This window comes from Ochotona curzoniae, unplaced genomic scaffold, assembly GCF_017591425.1.
Source record: "Ochotona curzoniae isolate NIBS_2020 unplaced genomic scaffold, NIBS_Ocur_1.0 contig_2699, whole genome shotgun sequence".
Taxonomy (NCBI): Eukaryota; Metazoa; Chordata; class Mammalia; order Lagomorpha; family Ochotonidae; genus Ochotona; species Ochotona curzoniae.
This window is the reverse complement of record NW_024465561.1, coordinates 6,236,229-6,255,020: the sequence shown is the minus strand read 5'-3', so window position 1 is coordinate 6,255,020 and position 18,792 is coordinate 6,236,229.

The following is an 18,792-nucleotide window of genomic DNA, read 5'->3' as shown; positions in this document are numbered from 1 at the left end:
ATGATAGATATTTTAGCGTTACTTACAGGGATTAAAATTTTGAAAATGATTGAAGGCAGAATTATCCTCCATATAAATCACAAAAATTCAAAGTGTTTCACAGGCACTTTTGAGTAAAGCACAACCGAAAGAGCCGTTTCAACAGCCTATTCATCCACATGTCACCACCAAGTGTTCCAAATTGGTTAGTGATTATTCTTCACAAGGCATAACTCAAATTTCATATCTACTCATTTTCTAAAGCACATTGTCAAATACATCCCCCTGATTCATTGGCACCCTAAATCTCAGATGCTGTTAGGAGATTTCTGCGAACATCATGTCACATTATAAGAGGGGGCCATCTATACACACATTAAGTAACACGACGGCATGTCTTAATGGGCTTTATTTTTCTTGCCAGGAGAGGGAGAGCTCCTGCTGACGGGGTTCACTGTCCCAATGGGTGCAACAGCGTGCCTGTCAGAGGAAGTTGGAATGAAGAGCGGAGCCAGGACTTGCACCCGGGGCCCGCTGGCATGGCTTGTACAGGCATTCCAAGGGCAAGCCCAGTCACTGAGCCAAACGCTCCCCCTCCTAGGTTTGACTGCATCCCAGCTGCCACGACCAGACAGCAAGCACCTGCCCAGATGACATTCGGTTGAGCTGACTTCTCTAGCCTAACTCATGAAGCGTTAACAACTGGACAGCAAGCCACATGACCAGATGAGTTGGGACTGGTTTTACTATGGCAAATCACCAAGTGGGTTCCATGTGTCTTTTGACGGTGAGGCATTTAGGACAACAACACGTCCTGGACACAGGTTCTTGCAGAAGAGAATTTAGGTAGAATATTTGATGACAGTTTCATATGCATGGGAAGTAACATTGAAGCAGCTGAAGAGACACATTTCCTACCAAAACCTAACACCACTGCCATCAACAATCCTACAGAGGCTCCGCGACCGAAAATGGAAATGAAAAATATAATATATGGAAATATTCTCTTAGAAAAACTCCTCAAGGCTTCCCATGTATTAATGTATTAGTTTGCAAACATTAAGATCAAAGCCAAAGCAACAAATACATCCTAAAAAGTTTTTCGTCAGATTTTTATTAACGATATACAAGTAGCAGGGCATAAAAAATTAATAGGCTCAAGCCTTGAAATGTCAAACCCAATGATCTCTACCCATGCTCCCCTCCTTGGCGTTTTGTTCTCAGTCTTGCTAGCTCTGGGTCTTCTTGCCTTGAGCAACTAAACACGGTTTAAAAAAAGAAAGAAAGAAAAGAAAAGAAACAGAAAAAGGAGAAAGAAAGGTTAACATATGGTTCCCGAGCCACTCATCTGTTGCAGTTAAAAAATAGCAGAGGCAGGAGAATGGGATCCAAGGTGTCAAAGACGAAGGGCCCAAATCCACAGATGTGTCATTTCAAGCCTGTAGGCACACCCAATAAACTGTTGAATATTCAGTTTTAAATAAAGTCTACGGTAGGCTTTTAAAAAAAATCAATCCAATTTACTTACAATAATGCTTAACTCCACAGTGAAAAACAAAAACAAGTTTCTATCCTTTTTCCAGTGCTTAAAACTGCTGCACACTAAATTTCTACATCCCCTCTTATCCTTCATTTCTAAGATGCCTCACTAGTCTGCTAGAGAAGCAACCCACAAGGCTCACTGCCCACTTCCTGGGCCCAGTACATCCCCTGGTCTGGCCAGGCACTTGGCCTAGAGGTTAAGACAGACACCAACACCCCACACTGGAGTGCTTGGGTCTGATGCCTGGCTCCAGCTCCTGATGCTAGCCCACTGCCACCACAGACTCACAGACAGCTGTGATGGCTCAAGGGTTGACACAGCTGGACCGAGTTCCTGACTCTGCCCATTGTCCTGGCCCAGTCCCTGCTGTCGAGGCCATTTGTATAGGAAACCAGAGCTCCTTTGCTTGCTTGCTCCCTCACTGACTCTCAAATACATTTTTACAAAAAAATTATTGTTAATCACACAAAGTAATGGTGTGGTATCAAGCTTTCCGTTCCCAAAAATCTCTTAGACAAGGAACTCAGTCCTTCATTGCTTACAGTTCTTTGTACCATCTCTATCACTAGAAAATCCCAACCACCCGAGGCAGGACCCTTCCTTCCAGGCCATTAAAGCACAGACACACACGGGGGCTGAAGAAAATTCAGGTGGAATTTTCTACTTAAAACTCCATAATGAAAAGGCTGCCTGCTTCTCATCTTTACTTTGCAGTGACACATTTCAAACAGGCAGAAAGGGATCATTCTACAAGCCCAAACACACAGAAAACAATAGCAGAGTTCATCCTTGGAGAGACTTCCATCTGGGCACTGACAGCACTGTGGAGATGTGATGGGGAGCACACAGCTGCTGGGTTAATGCATGCATGAGATTCTGCGGCTGTCCTGTGGCTGCAGGCAGAGACCAGCCCCTCCCCATCGAGTCCAGGACTGTCCCGTGGCGGCAGCTCCGGACACAGAAACAGTTTGCATGCACCTGCTTCCCTTTCTTCAGATAGTCAGTCCAAGTGTCTCCTGGGCACAAGAAGATCTGCCACCCTAGCTGCCAGTCTCATAGCTCCCTGCTTCCCACCATCCCCAAGGTCTCCTCGCTTTGCCTGGGAAACTGCTGGCAAGGACAGAAAGGACAGAGAGAAGTCATGAAGATAAATAAGCGATGACAGATCCAACTGTGGACTTCAGTGAATGCTGGTGTCATCTCCCACAATGGAGGAAAGCCAGGGAGCAAAGAGTTTATCTGGCGACACGTAACACTTTATCCATTAAAGAACAAAGAGAAGTTGGCAGGTAGGTGGTTGTGCACAGGTATCAGAAACACGGGGGAAAGGTCCCAGCTGTGAACAGGACAGCTGGGTCTCACCACTAATTTGATACTGCCAGAACTAGCGAATCCAGAAAGGAGACCAGGGCTTGCCAGGGAGTTTGGAGAGGATTACAGGGTACAGGATGTCCTGCTAGGACTATGCCAGTGTCTAGGCACACAGCAAGTCCCCTCAACATTTACTGCAGGCCATTGATTGTGTTAAAGTATTCACCTCAAGATATTGTGCCATCTTTACCTTGGCCTAGTGAATGGTTCACTTTCAAGTGATTGATGGTTAATTTTCTGTTGTGTAAACTGTAGCTCAATATAAATGAGCTAGAAAGTTTCAGACAGACGGGAGGAATCGGTTTTGAAGTCTGCTACACAGCAGGATGGCTGTGGTTACTAACAAAGTATTGTCCATTTCAAAATACAAGCAAATTTCAAGTGTCTCACTGTAAGAAATGATAGGTAAGCGAGGAGATGGATTTGCTAATTTGCTTAACTGAATCATCACACTTTTTATACATATGTAAAGGCATCAAGCTATACCCACAAATGCAGACAAGTATGATTTGTCCATCAAAATAATATTAATAACGAAAAAAGGAAAAAGGAGAAAGCAGTTGGGAGTCGTCAGTAAGCAGAGTATTTAAGGCCAGGAGACTGAACGAACCCGTGGCCTAACAGTCAAAACACCACTTGAGCTACTCACATCCCCTTTCTGGGTGCCTGGGTTGAAGTCCCAGCTCCAGTCTCAACCCCAGCTTTCTGCTAGTGCGCCTCCTGGGAGGAAGCAGTGATGGCTCAAATACTTGGGTCCTTGCCATTCACTGAGGACGACCCAAACTGAGCTCCTCAACCAGGCCAGGCCAACTACAGCCATTGCAGGCATTTGGATCCTGCACCATTGTGTGGGATGGATCTCTCTCTCTCTCTCTCTCTCTCTCTCTCTCTCTCTCTCTCAATTGCCCAAAGCCTGAGACTAGACAGAGATGAGAAGATGCCTGAGGGTGGAACCGCAATGGTGCTAGAACACACAGAGGTCAGAAAGGCAGAGGAGTAAGAAGGAGCCGCCAGTGAGGAAGGAGAAACATTGGGGAGAGTGTGGAGACCCAGGGCTCAAGGACTGAGAACGGAGTTCACAAAAATCCACCCACTCCATGGGAGTTCAGGTAATAGAAGGAACTAGAATGGAACACTGAATGTGGCAAGATGCAGACGTTCTCCCAGGACCACTGCCTGCTTCTGAGCAGTGGTGGGGACAAATGTCTGCTGCCAATAGGCGAGGGAGGAAATGTGTTCTCCAACTGGTGCCTGGGTTTTTGCTTTAGTCAGACAGGCTAAGATGGACAAATGACTGTGGTTAAGGGAAGTGTTTCTACCCGGAGCAGGAGCACAGCACATCTTGCAGGGTAAAGCACGTCATCTCTGGGATCAGCCATGAGGTGAGGGGGAGAGGGCAGAGCAGGACCCAGAACCCTAGCGGGGTTTTCTCAGGGAGAAACGGATAGGGCAGGACAGACACCTTGAGTAAGCCTAGGACCGGACAATTTGGATCTGTCCTGCTGGTCCTGGGCTCTAGCACTGGTCCCTAACTGCCTAGCTCCTGGTCCTAGGGTGATTTGGGGGTGGGGGAATATTAACTTGGTTTGTGAGAATGTGTATGATAAAGAAGATAGGATCTGGATTTGCTGGTTCATATACCAAAGGCACGCTCAAAGGGCTGTGTCTGCTGTCTCTAGGAACTACCTGGCCCTGGGAGAGACAGCAGCTCTGGGATCAATCCCAGTACATCAAGAAGACAGAAAACAAGGGAATACAGCTCCTGCAAAGCAGAAGTGGAAAGTCAACCCACACTTGAGAGAAGCTGTGACATCAAAGAGATGGGGCAGATATGTGACTGTGTGTGTGTGTGTGTGTGTGTGTGTGTGTGTGTGTGTACGTGTAAGTATAAGAAACAGAGCGAGAGCAAGCTCTCATCTACTGGTTCACTCCCCAAATGCTCCAACAGTTGGGTCTGGGCCAGACCGATAGGGGACAGGAATTCAATTCAGGTCTGCCAAGTGAATACCAGGTAACCGCTTGAGTGCACCAGGATCTGTATCAGCAGGAAGTTGAAATTGGGAGTGGAAGCAGAATTCACAACCTAGGCATTGTGAACTGGGATGTAAGCATTGTAAGCCCTGGACCAAACACCCAGCCCGAAGTGTTTTTACAGTGGGAGAGAGCAGAACAGCACTTACATTTCTGGTATCAAAGGACTGGAGAAAAAACACTAGGAGGCTGAGGGAGGGACACGAGCTGGGGGTGCGGACAGTAGGAGGAAAGGCAGGCCAGCTGCTGGGTTACACTTGATGGCTGGGTGATGAGACAGGCCTCATTGCATCTCTTTTCTCAGTGAAATAGAAAGCAGGGTCTCTGCATACAAGGAAGGGAAAGGCTGCAAATCAAGCAATTTTGAGGACTGGTAGAGTCAAACAACTGGGGAAGTGGGGTTGTATTTTAGACCTGTGCTAAAGGTTCATGTGATGTTTGTGTGGTCATAAAATTAAAGCTGGACCAAGTGTGTGCTGGTTGAGCAGGACAGGTGAGGGAAGGGGTGCAGCTCTGGGGCACACTCAGGTAGTCAGTTACATTTCCCATTACTTAGAAAGGGCCAGAAAAAGTGCATTCAAATGGCAAGAGACACTGTCTCCAGAAAGCAGAATAATGAGTAGTCTTTGCTAACCTCATTATGTTTTTTTTCAGGATTTTCTTAAGCTCTTGCATAGAGTATGCATTTCAATGTACAAACATATAAAGGCAAGTAAAAAAAGTTCAAGAATGAAAAAAAAACATTAAAAATCCAGGGAAATGACATTAGACATAAAAGCAACTAACCCGATTTCCCGTCAAAAAGCTGCTGCCCGAAATGTGGGTGCAAATATTTGTTGAAATACTCAAGACAAAACCAATGTCAGGACAAATAGTCCAGCTTCATGTGACAGGCTGTAAATACAGGCAACATTATTTAGTAGCTGTGCTTGCAAAATAGGTAAATTGAAAGTGACTTGAATGGATACATGAATGATACCCTCAAGTGATGCAAAAAATACCTGGAAAAGAGGTTAGCCTAAAACCATCCCATATTCTACCGCAATTGGAAGACAGTAGCCTTTTCGTGGCTTAATTTTAAATGCATGTGGAGATTAATGATAACCTCCTGCAACAGGAGAAATGGATCACAAGGGGACAATGAAGAAAAGCACAATCCTAGAAAACCCACAAACACTAACAAAGCTGCTTGGAACATAAAAGGATGTCTTAGCAGGAGGACATGTGCGTCCTCCGCGGAGACTGGCAGGTGCAATGGTGATTCCCCACCCACCCCCGAAAGGTGGTGCAGTTTCTACTGGACTACTCTAGGAGATAAAATAGTGAAGGCTAAGGGAGACCCTGGGAGGACACTGCTGCCAACCAACAGCCCAGGCACGGACTACTGTTGGCCACAGCCTCACCCATGAGATGACAGCTGAGACAGATGGGCCCCGTGGTTCCTTCCTGCCACATGGCACCCTGAACACCAGAGTCTGACATGGGCAGGGAGGGGCTGCGTCCAGCTTTGTGGGCGGCCTGCAGTCTGACAGGCTCTGAGGGTCCTGCTGGCCCTGGGCAGTCACTCCAGCTGGTGGCTATCCATCTTGTTAGGTCCTCTCTGTCAGTCTCTGTTGCTTCATTTCAAAACCAAACCTTCTGGAAATGTCAGTGCAGTTGGGCCTCCGTTGGTCAAATACACGGAGAAGGATCAACCTGTAGGCTTGGGGTGGGGGGAAGGGGAGTGTTAAGGGATGGGAGCAAGAAATGCTTAACAAATTAACACAGATAAATTAGCTCCTTCCGTTTATTTTTGGCCTTCAGTTCTTATTGGAAAACGTGGGGAAACGGACCTTAGCCTATTCCCACTTTAAATGTGAAGAATGATAAATTACCATGAAATTAATTTAGGCTTACTGTTACACTTTTACTGTGAGTTCTGATCCCTGGACCTTTCTGTGTGAAGTCTTTGCAGATTCACAGTATGTATGCCTGAAATATCTCTGCATATAATACTGATATTGGAGAAATCTATTAATATGTGATAGACTATGTCGGGGATGGCATTTGGCTTTTTCTGGTGGAAGAGAGCATCATTCTGTGAAATGTTAGGAATTGCACTGCGTGGATCGTGTAAGCGTGACCAACACACACACTGCAAAAGATGAAGCGTGAGTGCTTCAGAAACAGGCAGTGCGTTTGAAAAGACAGTTTCTGATAGAGTTGGACGTTGATAGAGGGATCGTAAAACTCTTAAGAATTTCTTTTTCAGTCGTTCGCTTTCTAAACACAAAAACAGTCATTCCTGAAGCCAGCCAGTACAAAGCAGCTAAGTCGGGTACACTCTGGGTTTTGCCACTCTGGGGTTCAACACATTCCAGAAGGATCGTCTGTCTCAACACTTGCCAATGTTAAGCGGTTGGTGTGAGTCGAGCGGAATTCTGCTCTGCCTGACCTCATTTAAGAGCGGAAACACACATTCATTTAGAACTTGAAACCCTGAGTGCGCAGGCTTTAATCTTTCCAATTCCCATCTTCCCAAGGCACCCTTGCCTTTCATCACTGCTTTTCTCATAGTCATGCCTCTTATAGTTTTTATAATTTCGTGAAAAGGGTAATACCAGAAGAGTTTAAGGCATCGATATCCATTTTCCATTAAAGTGTCAAAACTCCAGATCCCGCGTTGCAGAGTCACCACCCTGCAACAGTTTTAATTTTACATCCATCTTCCCCATTCTGAGGATCGCAGAACTTCACCCATGGCACTACTACTTTATAACTTTCATTTTTAATTAAAGAAGTTAAATTGGCGACAGAAAACACATTGCTTTCCTAGTAGCTTTGTTAATAAAAAAAAAATCCAAGTTAAAAGCAGTATATAGGTGGATAAAATCAAGTTCCACACTGCAGTTTCACCTGGTGTCATGAAGGTACTCTGCTGAAAGCCTCTGTGGATCACCATCTTACAAGAAAAAGAACCGAGGAGAGAGAGCCAACCCTTTTGCCTGAGCACTAGTCTAAAAATGGGACCGGATCATCTTACCCTGCAGGGATTTCAGGATTATAAATGATACTCAGGGAACTGAAATTGAGGACAATAGAAAATCCTAAGAAGATCCAGCACAGTAGCCTAGTGGCCAAAGGCCTCGCCTTGCACACACCGGGATCCCATATTGGCCTTGGTTCATGTCCTGGTTGTTCCACTTTTCTTTCACCTCCCTGCTTGTGGTCTGGGAAAGCAGTTGAGGATGGCCCAAAACCTTGGGACCCCACACATGCACCTGCATAGGAGACCCGGAAGAAGCTCCTGGCTCCTGGCTTTGGATCGGCTCAGCTCTGGCCATTGTAGCCGTTTGGGGAGTGAATCAATGGATGGAAGATCTTCTCAGTCTCTCTTCTCTGTATATCTGACTTTCCAATAAAAAAATCTTTAAAAAAAAGTAAAATAAAAATTATTTTCAGAAAAGAAAATATGGTAAAATAACGCATAGAAAGGACAACTACAACGGTCAAGTCCAACTGAAGAACAAATGTTGATGCGTTTGTTAATGGATGTAAAGGACTTTCGATGATCATGGAATGGACGCCGGCAGGTTTTCCTCAGTGTGACTAAGCACAGGCCACAAGGGGGCAGCCGCTTTGGTTGAGTGTCTGCTGAGAGGAGCCCGGGAAGGGGATGGAGGTCAAGGAAGCAGAAATGACAGGCACCGCGTGGGAGTCGCTGTCTGGATGTCTTTCCTGGCAGAGACACCGCGACTCTAGCAAGGGGCCCCGCCCTACCGCCCAGTCCCATCTCGTCACTTCTCCAAGTCCCTCTTTTCAGATAGCATTTTACCATGAATCCTAGAAGCACTCACACTCACTCTTTAACACAAGCCTTTGGACACCAGGGCTTTAACACACTGGCCTTGGGAAGGACACCAAATCACAGAATTTTCTAAAAGTCTTTTAAAACAATAAAGAAAGAAAATTTTAAAAATTGATTCAGGCATAAAGATTTGTTTTAGGAGAAAGTGCAAAAACTTTGCCATGAAAAAAAAAACCACCTTTGTGATCATGCTGCCCCCCCTTGCCAGGTAAGCATCCATGGCACTTGTGATTTGCATATTGTAAAAAGAGGGAGTTGGCCATTCTTCTGAAACTGGAGGATCTTACTGGAAACCAACAAGCTGAAGAAGCAGAACACTACGTTTCTAATCAATTCTGAAATGCTTCATTTCTCTGTTTGTTTTCTTTTTATAGATGCCCACTACCAAGAATCCCTAATATTTTCAAGTTGAACTTAAAAGAAATCATACCAGTCAGGAAAAGCAAGAAAAAAAAAATCAGTCAAAATTTTCACACAACATAATATACCTTGTGAAAGAAAAATGCATCATCTCTGCTCTCTCTGAAAACCATACTAGGACTGTGAGAAACTTCATGCTTTTCTCAATTTTCATTTATTTATTTTATGTATTTGAAAGGCAGAGAGACGGAGATCTCCTATCCACTGATTCACTCCCCAAACCACCAGGCCAAAGTCAGGAGCCAGTAACATCAGCCAGCGTCCCGCATGGGTGGCAGGAAGCCCTGATGCCTCCCAAAGGGGACAGTAATGGGAGGCTGGTATTGGATTGGAGCCCAGCCAGCTTTCAGACTTTCTGATAATTACCCCATATGGAACTTCAACATGAAGTTCAAGAAGACAGAGAAATACCTGCAGGTGGACTTGCCACATGCCAACAAGTATTTGAAAGACAAAGTAAAGGAAGGCTTTCTGGTTCCCACCATGAGCAGGCCAAGAACACCTCCTCCACCACCCCAACTGAACACAGCCAGAAAAGGCAGAAGGGACACATGGGGAAAATAGCCACAGAACAATGAACAAAATGGTAGTTTAAGTCCCCACCTGTCAATAGTTACATTAGATATAAGTGGATTATTTCCCTGATTAAAGAATCTATAGTCACTGAATGCATCCAACTTTATGCCGCCTACCAGACATTTTTGCATTAAGGATGCACCTAGGCTGAAAGTCAAGGGAATGAAAAAGATATTGCATGTTGGTGGTAACCAAGAGAGACAAGGAGGGCTAATTCAATAGACTTAGAGTTAAAAAACTGTCACAAGAGACAATGATAGTCACACTATACAATGATAATCGAGTCAATCATTACGACCTACAAATTAACATAAATGCACCCAAATCTGGAGCAACTAAATATATGGAATAAATGTTAGCTGACATGGAAGGAGAAATAGCGATACAATAATAGTATAGGACTTCCATATCCCATTTTCAACAATGGACATATTGCCAATAGGAAACAGAAAAAACATCAATTAAAAAAAAATAACTGAAAAGCTGAAAAACTCTATAGGCCACATAGACCTAAAAGAAATACATCAAACAAACCCCCCAAGAGCAACATAATACATTCTTTTGAAATGCACACGAAACTTTCTCCAGGTGAGGTCTATGTGAGGCCACAAGACAAGCCCTAACAAATATAAGAACACTGAAATCAGGGATGTTGAAACTAAAAATTCAATAAGAGGAAAACTCACAATACACTCATGAGCAAACCATGGGCCAAAGAAGAAACCAAAACACACACCAAAAATATTGAGGCCAAAGATATTTGTTGTGTAAGGATCAAAACAACCTAACTTTATCCTTCAGGAAGCTCAGAACAGAATAAAGTGTAAGCCAATATAAGGAAGGAACTAACAAAGAGCAAAGAAGTGGTACATGAAACAGCTACTAGACGAGCAGTCAAAATATCAACTAAATCAGGAGTTGGTCTTTTTAAATGATAAATTTATATAACTGTTTAGGGTAAGAAAAGGTGATAAAAGTTCCATGTTAGAGAGGAGAAACCGTAAAAAGTATAAAGACTGAATCACTCTTCAATAAAGACCAGGATGTTGGGTCACTGATGAATTCTATCAGATGTTTAAGGAAAAAGAATTGCTGATTCTTCTCAAACTTCTCCCCCCCCCCCTAAAAAAAAGGAAAGAAAAAGAGAAAAGAGGAAGTGGAAGAAAAACAAGAGAAGGAGGAAGAAGAGAAAGAAGGAAGAGGAGGAGAAGGCAAAGAAGAAGAACTAGTGGCAGTAGCGGTGGGTAGGACTTGCAAATTCATTTTGTGAAACCAGCACTAACCATACTAAAGCCAGACAACAACACTGCATGAGGAGAAATTTACTGAACAATAACCCTAATGAATATAGATGCAAAAATTCTTTTTTAAGATTTATTTATTTTTATTGCAAAGTCAAATATACAGAAAGGAGGAGAGACAGAGAGGAAGATCTTTCATCCGCTGATTCACTCCCCCAAGCGGCCCCAACGGCTGGAGCTGAGCCAATCCGAAGCCAGGAGCTTCTTCCGGGTCTCTTCCGGGCGCAGGGTCTCTTTGGGCTTGTTCTTGACTGCTTTCCCAGGCACAGGCAGGGAGCGGGATGGGAAGTGGAGCTGCCGGGATTAGAACTGGCGCCCATATGGGATCCCAGCGTGTTCAAGGTGAGGAATCTAACTACTACGCTATTGCACTGGGCCTTGGTGTAAAAATTCTTAACTAGCACCCCAAATTAAGCATTATATCTTCTTGGATGCAAGAATGGCTCAACATAGGCAAAACAATACATGTGATATATCTCATTAACAGACTGAAGGATAAAAAATCAAATCGTCTCAACAAATGCACAAAAATAACATGACAAAATTCAGCATCCTCTCATGGTTTAAAGAAAACACCCAACAAATCAGATAAGGAATGTGCTTCAACATAATAAAAGCCACGAAGCCACAACTAACATCTTAATTAATAGTAATAGTAATAATAATAATAATAAAATAATTAGGGCCCGGCGGTGTGGCCTAGTGGCTGAAGTCCTCCCCTTGAACGTGCCAGGATCCCATATGGACGCTGGTTCTAATCCCAGCGACCCCATTTCCCATCCAGCTCCCTGCCTGTGGCCTGGGAAAGCAGTGGAGGACGGCCCAAAGCCTGGGGACGCTGCACCTGCATGGGAGACCAGAAAGACTCCTGTTTTTTTTTTAAGACGAGTAATAAGACAAAGTAGCCCATTCTGACCACTTCTACTCTGTGCAGCATTCAAGTCCTCGCCAGAGCAACGAGACAAGAAAAAGAGATAAAAGCTGCCCAAGTTAGAAAAAAAGGAAAACTGCTTCTGTTTGCATAGGTTGCAGGTTGCCTACAGACTCCTCAGAAATAGTGTTGGAATAAATGAATTCAGAAAAGCTTCAGTATACCAAATTAGCATTCAAAACTCAGTATGTGTCTATATACTAGCAGTGAACCCCTAGAAATCAAGAAAACCATCCCATTTACAATAGCCTCAAAAATTTAAATCACTTAGAAGTCAGTTTAACAAAGGAAGTAATATATCTGAGTACTATAAAACTTTGATTTAAAAAAATAAAGAGGGTTTGGTGCAATAGCCTAGCAGCTAAAACCCTTGCCTTGAACACGCTGGGATCCCATATGGACGCTGGTTCTAATCCCGGCTGCTCCACTTCCCATCCAGCTCCCTGCTTGTGGCCTGGGAAAGCAGTCAAGGATGGCCCAAAGCCTAGGGACCCTGCACCCACATGCAGGACACCCAGAAGAGGCTCCTGGCTCCTGGCTTAGGATCAGCTCAGCTCTAGCCATTGCAGCCACTTTAGGAAGTGAATCACCAGATTGGAGATCTTTCTGTCTCTCCTCCTCTCTGTATATCTGATCCTCTAATAAAAAATTTTTAAAAAATTTAAATAGCTAAGAAAAAAATGAAGAAGAAATAAGGAAATCAAAGATATCCCATATTCAAAGACTTACTGTTAAGATATTCATATCTCCCAGAGCAATCTACAGGTTCAACACAATTTGTGTCAAAATTCTAGCACCTTTTTTTTAAATTAAAAATCCCAAAATTCATGTAGAACCCCAGAGATTGTGCCCCCAATATCCAAGGAAATCTTGAGCAAAAAGCACACAGAACTGTAGGCATTGCACTACCTGACCTCAAAATTACAAATATTTGGGATGATGGGATAGCAAGCTAATCCTCCACTTGCATCTCCAGCATCCCATGTGGCCACCAGTTCATATCCTGGTGGTTCCACTTCCAATCCAGATCTCTGCTTATAGCCTGGGAAAGCAGTGGAAAATACCCCCCAAGTGCTTGTACCCCTTGGATAAGCTACCCCAGAAGTAGTTCCTGGCTCCCAGCTTTGGACTGCTCCTGCTCTGGCCATTACAGCCATTTAGGTGTTAACCTGCAAATAGAACATTTCTTTCTCTGCCTTACCTTCCCTCTACAAATCTGCTTTTCAAATGAAAATAAATCTAAAGAAAAAATACAGATTCTTCTCAACTTACGATGTAGTGGTTAAAAATTCAGCTGATCCACTTCCAATCTAGCTTTCTGCTAATGCACCTGGGAAGGAGTGAAGGTGACCCAAATGGGAGACTGAGTTGAAGCCAGTGGCTTCAGTCTGGCCAGACCTGGACATTTGCATCCCTTTGGGGAAAAGAACCAATAGGTGAAGATCTGGGGGCGGGAGGGGGTTGAGGAGGTCTCTGCCCTTCAAATAAACAAAGTAAATGTTTTTCTCTAATGCATTAATACACAGAAATGACTTGGCATCTTCGCTTAGCTACACAGTCACTGCAGAGCACCAGTTAACCCTCATGGTCATGAGGCTGACTGGGAATTGCAGCTAGAGTCTGTAGTACAACAATTTGCTAACCTGGGACAGGACTAAATTTGAACCATGTTTTTTTTTTTTTTTTTCCTGAATGGGCATCACTTTTGTATCATTTTAGAGTCAAAAAAAAAAAAATCACAAGTCAAATCACTGTAAGGTGAGAGTCCTCCTGTATGCTACAAAGCCGTATTCATCAAAACAGAATGGTACTGGCATAAAAAGCAGACCCACAGAAAAATGGAACAAAATAGAGGGCTCAGAATAAATCCATGTGTTTCCAGACAATCAACTTTTGACAGAAGTGCCAAAAATGCACGATGGGGAAAGAGCAGTCTCTTCCATCAATGGTGATGGAACCATTCCAACACTGATGATCTGATGCAGAATGGTGCAACCGGATCCTCGCTGATCTCACAGCGCGTTCACACACCACCTCAACATGGCCATGAGACCCGAAACAGTGAAACCACTACAAGAAATGCAAGGTGAAAGCTGCTTCCAATGATCTGGGCAATGACTTTTTGGCTATGATCCCCCCCAAAAAAACCCACAGTAGCAAAGCACAAAAGGGGACTGGATGAAACTAAATAGCTTCTTCACAGAAAATAATCCACAGAGTGGAGAGATCATCTATGGCTTGGTAGAAAATATTTGCACACCACACGTCTGCCGGGGGTTCATTTCCAAAATATATAAGGAACACAAACAACCCAACCTCAAAAAAAAAAAAAAAAAACTAATAGCCTAATTTATAAATGGACAGAGAACTTGAATGAACATTTCTCAAAAGAAAACACACAAACAACAATAGATACACACACAAAAAATGTTTACCTGCCACTAAACAATAGAGAAATAAATGCAAATTAGAATCACAATGAGATATCACTTTGTGCACCAGTGCAGCAATGTACATTATTACAGCTACTATGGAAAATAGATTGAAGTTCTTAAAAAATTATAAATAGGATTATCATATGTTCCAGCAATTCCACCAATGTATATATAACCAAAGGAAATGATATTGAACTGCATATTGAAGGGATATTTGCACTCTGATGCTTGTAATAGCATTAATCCCAGTGGCCAAGAAAGATAAGGCAGCAATGTAAGTGTCCATCAATGAATAAATGGATTAAAAACATAATAGACTACAAGTTAGCCTTTTACGAGTCTCACATGTAACACGGATAAACCTAGGGAACATGATGCGAAGCCAGATGCAGAGAGATGACTGCTACATGATGTCACATCTTCAGGGAATCTTTTAGGGGGAAAGTGGAATTTACAGAAGCAGAGAACAGAATGCTGGTTACAAAGGGAGGTCATAGAACGGGGCAGGCATATCGGTCACAGGACACAACACTGAGTCAGGATCAATATTTCGGGCGGGCTGTTGCACACCTCTGTGCCTGTAGATAATAGCACATTGAATATTTGGAAATAACTAAAATGGTGAATCGTCTAAGTTCTCAATGATAAGTATATGAGGGTTGCGGGTGTCAATTAACTCACGGTGTTAAAGCATTACATTGTATACTGTAAATACATACAGTTGTATCTTAACAAATCTGAAAAATGAAGTTATTTATCTTAAAAATAATATTTGAACATACCATGGATGAATTTCTTTCACACTATTGCCTAAAATAATTATTTTCTGAAAAGAATACATCATTAAGCATTACAAACTTTCAGGAAGAGGATGAGTCAATATTAATACATTTTTGGAAATTGCAGTGCAGGTGGGACAATGGCTTAACAGACACAGAGTGCCACACCCTAGACCAGGGGTCTACCTAATCTGTACCTCACTGCCTTTAAAATCCTTCTATCCGTACATGTCCCACTCCTTCTCCGAAGATCTCCCCTAACCCTTGGTCATCACTCGGATCCCAGACCACTGGTCAGTTCACTCTAAAATCCTACTTGTGTGACTGAATAAAGATAAGACAACCAGCTCCTATGGAGCACTTACAAAGTACTCCCCAGTCCATGTATTGCAAAGTCCTTACTAAACAGACAAAGGCTTTAACATTTGAACTTCTTACTATTTGGGGTTATTCTCAAGTTCGCATGCCAGTTTCTTGTGCTGGGGAAATTGCATTTAGTCCAGCTTTAAATTTTTCACAGCATTAGAGTCCAAACAGGTAACCAATAAGCACCTGAGTTGGATCTGTCTGTGAACTCCACACCTGCTACTCACCTTTTGAGCAAATGCTCACGTAGCAATCAGAAGTCAAGGGAGCAAAGCCAGAACAGGCACCTGGGATTTGTTGGTGGTTGGTTTTTTTTTTTTTTTAAGATTTATTTATTTTTATTGGAAAGTCAGATATACAGAGAGAGGAGGAAGACAGAGAGGAAGATCTTCCATTCGCTGGATCTGCAACAGCCAAATCTTAGCCAATCTGAAGCCAGGAGCCTCTTCTGGGCCTCCAACACAGGTGCAGGGTCCCAAGGCTTTGGGTCATCCTTGACTGCTTTCCCAGGCCACAAGCAGGGAGCTGGATGGGAAGCGAGGCCAGTGGGATTAGAACTGGTGCTCATATGGGATCCCGGTGCATGCAAGGCGAGGACTTCAGCCGTTAGGCTACTGCACTGGGCCCACCACCTGGGTTTAATTCCTAATTCTGGCTCCTGATTCATCAGCTTCCTGTCAATGCAGTCCCTGGGAGGCAGCAGCCAGCGGTCAGAGAACAGGACTCCTGCCATCCCCCGTGAGAGACCTATACTGCATTCACCAGCCCCCAACTTTAACCTTGGCATAGCCCCAGTCACTGCAGATGGGAGTTCTTTGTATCCATCTGTTTCTGTGCCTCTCAAACAAAAATAAATAAGTAAATAAATAAATAAATAAGTAAAAATTTAAACAAATATGGAGAGCATGTCTGTTGCCACTTTAAATCTTGCCAACAGAAAAAAAAAAAAAAAAAGAATTGCCAGTCGTCCTGAAGGACAGCAGGTGGCATATCAGAGACCCATCTATCCATTTACTGCTAGGGTGACCTGCCTGGTTTAGCATTTAGCATTCAGACTTCTAAATAGCAATAAGCTCCATGCTGAGCAGGCAACAGATGAAAAAAAAAAAAAAGGGATGCCTTTTGTGGCAGTTCATGATAATGACTTTATTGCCAAAAGCCATATTAGCAGAAGATGGAAGATTCAATTTATAGAATCTCCTGAATGCCTGCATGTTCGGCAACAGCCTGTTTATGCCTAAGAAGAGCAGAGTGCCTGTGGAAAACGTGTCTGAGGGACGAGCCTTGGTGTGTTTAGCTCTGTCGGGTCAAGATGCCCACGCGCTTCCCTTGGACAATCCGAGAGGGGACAAAACCCACTGACCACAGAAGGGCTTCCTGCTCTTGGCCTCCGCGGCCAAGCGACGCTTGGAGAACCGGCCCTTGCTGGGAGGATCTGAGACTCACTGAAGACACTTCAGAGAACTGCCAGGAAGACTTCTTTTCGAGACAACAGAAACAGATGGAAAACTGTTCAAATGGCCCAAGTCTGTGCACTTCTATAACATTTATGTGGCTCTTGAAAAAAAGAAAAAAAAAAAACAGCAGCTTTAATTGACTGCGCTGTTCCCCCTGTCCCAGTTCTGTCAAAACCTCTCCTGCTTCTTTTAGGGCCTTCGATCCCAAGAACAGCACGTTCAGGATGCACCTGCAACTAATGTGACCCCACCATGGTGTACCACCCCCCCAGGTCCTTGCCAAAAAGACACACAAGGACACCTCTGCAGGGAAAATCATAATCATTTTTTTTAAAAAGATTTATTTATTTTTATTGGAAAGGCAGATATACAGAGAAGAGGAGAGACAGGAAGATCTTCCGTCCGCAGCTTCACTCCCCAAGTGACCACAACTGCTAGAGCTGTTGAGTCAATCTGAAGCCAGGAGCCAGGAACTTCTTCCGTGTCTTCCACATGGATGCAGGGTCCCAAAGCTCTGGGCCATCCTTGACTGCTTTCCCAGGCCACAAGCAGGGAGCTGGATGGGAAACGGGGTCTCTGGGATTAGAACCAGCGCCCATATGGGCGCATGCAAGGTGAGGACTTTAGCCACTAGCCAGGCTCACCAGGCCCAGGGGGAAAATCTTTAAAACCCATTTCTCAGATGGCTTTGGGAGCCAACATTACGGTGCCAGCAGGTTAAAGTGCAGCTTGGGATGCCAGCAACTCATATTGGGGCACAGGTTCAAGTCCTTGCTGTTGCACCTGAAAGCAGTAGAAGATAGCCCAAGGACTTGGGACCCTGCCAGCCATGTGGGAGACCTGCACAGTGTTCCTGCCTCCTGGTTTGGGCCTGGCCCAGCCGCAGCCATTGTCGCCATTTGCAGAATGAACCAGAGGATCGAAACTCTCTCTTTTTCTTGCTCTCTGTGGCTCTTTCAAATAAAAATTTTTAAATCATTACAGTGGAGCCTGGCATGATGGCCTAGTGGCTAAATCACCTTGCATGCACCGGGATCCCATATGGGCACCAGTTTGTGTCCTGGCTGCTCCACTTCCCATGCACCTCCCTGCTTGTGGCCTGGGAAAGCAGTCAAGGATGTATATTTCTCCGTGTGGCCTAACATGGCCTCCAGCTCCCTGCATGACCCAGAGAGTGTGACGCAGCCTGTTCCTGTCACCTGCATAGGAATATGGAATTCATATGTGTCTACCTGGGACACCCACCAAGGGAGGCTGCATGGTCACCACGAGTAGCCTGAATGACTTCGGGTGGAAAGAAAGGCAAGGAAGACTGGTCACTAATTCTTAGAAAGCATAAGGAAGGGGTTTTAAGAGCAAAAAACAAACAAAAAAAAGCAAATAAATATTCCACGTTCATGGACAAATCAGACCTTGGGTTAGCATTCTAGCTTTGTCTCCCTGGCAACCTGATAAAGAAGCGATGCCAGCTGTGTTACCAGGCCATCACTGGACAGGAAAGGGAGGCAAAGAGAGAACATGTCACTGGGACCAGTACACAGTGCTGGGGAGGGAGGATGCAAGCGGGTTAGGGCTGTGGGCGTGGTCCTTCTCCAAGATGGGCCATGTAGCAGGACAGAACAGTACACTTCCAGTATGGCTACATTTTAGTTTCGTTATCAGTCCTTTCTCTCACTTTCGATGCTCTTCACTAGGAAAGTAAATGTAATTATCTTAACAGTAAAATACCCTCTAGCACTGCCATGGCCACCACAGA